The sequence below is a fragment of the Oncorhynchus tshawytscha genome, linkage group LG02 (assembly GCF_018296145.1).
Source record: "Oncorhynchus tshawytscha isolate Ot180627B linkage group LG02, Otsh_v2.0, whole genome shotgun sequence".
NCBI lineage: Eukaryota > Metazoa > Chordata > Actinopteri > Salmoniformes > Salmonidae > Oncorhynchus > Oncorhynchus tshawytscha.
This window is the reverse complement of record NC_056430.1, coordinates 41,329,602-41,333,427: the sequence shown is the minus strand read 5'-3', so window position 1 is coordinate 41,333,427 and position 3,826 is coordinate 41,329,602. Positions and strand designations below refer to the sequence as shown.

Genomic DNA, 3,826 nt, shown 5'->3' with positions numbered 1-3,826 from the left:
ACTTCCTCTAGCAGTTGCTGCATTTTTCCACATCTCCATGGCAATGACCCTCTGGACTCCGAGCACCTGTGTGAGCAGCCTCTCATATGTCTTTTCTCCACACTCACTATGGCACCATGACTAGTTCCCCTACAAAGGCTTACCTCTGTCCTGCGCCTCCCACACAAAGACTGCAGCCCGTCACAGTCAATTATGAATTTACGTTCTGCATTGATAACGGTTGGCTGTGAATAAAAACGACCAATAATTACAGATCTGTCTCTGTTTACAGAATACCGGTGCTTCATTCAATTGTTCAGAATCACAAAAACATGGTAATTGCCCAAGCATACACACAGGCATTCATGCACATGTACACACACACACACACACACAGTCAAACACGCAAATTTGCTTTATAGATGGAGCGATCGATTACACATCTTTTTGTTGTTGTGATTCCTTTTTTTTCATTAGATAACCATTTAAATACTTAACTACTTGCAGTTATTCCTTATCAATCACCAAATCTCAGGACATTACCTGAAGCTGCATGGAACATGACCACTAAAGTTCTACAGAACTAGGGTTGGGAAAGTTACCAGATTTTTGCAACCTTCCATGACAGAACATTAATAGGCTACTGGAAGCTAGTGACGTCGACTCCAAAATAATGAATTCCATTCTACCACTGAAGTTCCACAGAATATTACTAGATTCATGACGATAGACCAACACAACTGAAGTAGGCTAGAACAATTGTTTCCCTCTTCCCTTTGAATAAAGCATTGAGCAACGCTTCCAGTCTTTGGTTCCACGGAAGCTCAATGGGACATGGTTTTGCTGAAACTAAGGAAAAAGAGAAATTGCCACGTCCACGTGCATCAGGTCACAGGTTGATATTTGTGGATACAATGTCACATATAGCACTGGGTAGGCTTATGTCTCTGTATCATTTTAATAGTTTTGTACTAACTATTAATTGATTGATTCTTGTGTTTCATTCTTGATAGCTCTAATAGAAAATTGCTTTACTTGGGTTTAGGTTGCATTAAATACTCCAGCACGTTTAGGTGGTGGGCCATAGCAAGCTATCTGATTTAGCTTCTGAGATGGTGGCTCTCTGTCGAGGTAGGAGCTGGTTTTAACACGTTGTGTATATTTATTTCTTCGGAGTACATTTCTGTCTGTTGGCAATGTCAATTGTTGCCATTTTTTTCTTAAATACTTACTTTTATGTTCGCTAGCTGGACATGCAAAAACCCGCCAAGTACTGACCTGTAAAGCAATCAAAACTTGTGTACTATCCATGGTACTATCTCTGCTGATCACCTCTGCCAATTATGTTATCCATACTTACGGTAGTAGAAAGCTGGTTCCAGCTCGAGAGAGAGATCTCCGTCCGACAAACTGCTGTCAGGTAAAGTATTTTTTTTGTAATCTATCTATTTAGTTATAGAAAAGTTCTAGTTTACAGCTTGCATTGATGGTAAATATAGCTATCTATTTAGTTATATTTAGTTCTATAACTATTTAGTTATATTTACCGTCAATACAAGCTGTAAAATGACCCTCAACATACTGTAGATAGCTGCAACCTTAGTAATGTAGCTAGCTTGCTGGTTAGCTAGCAAGCTACAACAAGTAGATATACTGCTAGCCAGCAGGAGCAGATGGCTTTAATCACTAGCTAGCGTGTCATTCCTGGACAAGGAGGGTTTTAGTTATTAGTTTATTCCAAGTAATAGTTAAAGACTACAAAAATCTATAGGACAAGTAGTGTAAAGGTAACACAGTCATCAAGGCAGGACCCACTAATGTATTTTATCCTGGCAAATAAGAGGTGCCACATTTGTCCCTGTCCATAGCTGGAGTAGGATGATCACGGAGCACCCTGCCTCAGACTGTCAGGATGTTCATTTCCTTGCATACAAGCTACATTCCTTTGCTGTGATGATTTATTTGATTCATTCTTGTCCCTCACTTTTGTCTCACAGGGTCTATTCAGCTCTCCTGTGTCCTGCTCCCAGAGATCAAACAAGTGTTATTCGCCAAGCATGAGCTGATTCCCTCCCCTGTGAGGAGAACCATCCTACTGCAGTTTGGACTAGCCCTGCTTTCTCTATTTAGACATTGGGACCACATGCTGTATGTCTTTGCCTGTTGTCTTTCTTTGTGGGTTTTGGATTTTGTCTTATACAGTATAGTGCATTTTAGTGTTGAAAAACACCTACTACAGATACACGTGCTTGTTTGAGCATCTTTATTCATTATTGTCTCTCACTTTTGTCTCCCATTATCTATTCACCAAGAAGTCCTGCAGTTTGAATCAGCCCTGACATCACTATTTAGACATTGAGACCACATGTGCATTTGTCTGTTGTCTTGTCTTTGTGAGTTTTGTCTCACACAATCTAGTGCATTTTAGAGTCGATTAACACCAACTGCAGATATACGTGCTTGTTTGAGCAGCTTGAAGACTAAATTCAATGTATAATCAGTTTACAAGTGACCAACATATGATTTTACTATTGTAACATTCTATTGTCCCCGTCAGAAGCCCGGGCTTTTGCCATAGACGGTAGAGTTCTCGTCTCTGGACCACAACAAGCTTTAGAATGCATTCTGATAAGGCACTTGTCTCTCTACATCGGTCAGCTACATTGTTGACCAGGATGGGAACCTTTCGATATGCCTATGAGGGGCTTGGCACACAAATGGGGGAATACTGAAGCATGTGTTGATGATAGTTCTACTGTCTACATCACAGGCCCAGGCTTTTGGCATAGACTGTAAAAGCTCAAATTTATGAACTGCAACATTGTAAGATTGTTCCCTCCACGGAACTTGATATACCTTGATTTGTAGGCTACACTATATTTAGATACTTCAAATACTGCCTGAGACACTTGTTGAAAAAAAAAAGACTGCCTGAGATAGACACCTTTGCTATGTGTTGCCGTACTCAACAAATGGTGAAACGCTGTTAGAGATTGTGTTCTTTTCTCAAATACATATGCATGGATTGTACAATATGCAAAACATGCTAAGCCAATCTTTGTATTCAGTCTTTTAGTATACTATAAATATGCTGTCATCACACTTCAATGCACTTATTAACAGTGACCTTTAAATTCATCGTTTTTTCGGTCTTTTATTATACTATAAATATACTATAATCAACCTTCAACACACGTAATAGCAGTGTGCTTTAAAATAACGTTTTTTTCAGTCTTTTAGTATACTATAGATATGCGATCAACATTCAACACATTTATTAAAAGTGTACTTTAATGTGTATAGTTTTTCAGTATTTTAGTATACTATACATATACTATCATCAACATTTAACACACTTGTTAAAAGTGTACTTAAATTAATTGTTTTTCAGTCTTTTAGTATACTAAAAATATACTATCATCACCCTTCAATAGATGTCGTTCCCATAGCAACGATTAAAACATTCCCTAACCAGAAACCGTGGATTGATGGCAGCATTCGTGTGAAACTGAAGGCACGAACCACTGCTTTTAATCAGGGCAAGGTGTCTGGTAACATGGCTGAATACAAACAGTGCAGCTATTCCCTCCGCAAGGCTATCAAACAAGCTAAGCGCCAGTACAGAGACAAAGTAGAATCTCAATTCAACGGCTCAGACACAAGAGGTATGTGGCAGGGTCTACAGTCAATCACGGACTACAGGAAGAAACCCAGCCCAGTCACGGACCAGGATGTCTTGCTCCCAGGCAGACTAAATAACTTTTTGCCCGCTTTGAGGACAATACAGTGCCACTGACACGGCCTGCAACGAAAACATGCGGTCTCTCCTTCACTGCAGCCGAAGTGA

General features: G+C 39.6%; 1 long non-coding RNA gene across 1 annotated transcript; it reads left to right on the top strand.

Annotated features, from left to right (window-relative positions):
• Positions 1 to 471: 471 nt before the first annotated feature.
• On the top strand, positions 472 to 3,301 carry LOC112215158. The gene is made up of 4 exons (XR_002948204.2): positions 472 to 912; positions 1,025 to 1,110; positions 1,227 to 1,399; positions 1,977 to 3,301. It is a non-coding gene; the product is annotated as an uncharacterized LOC112215158 (long non-coding RNA).
• The last annotated feature ends 525 nt before the right edge of the window (positions 3,302 to 3,826 follow it).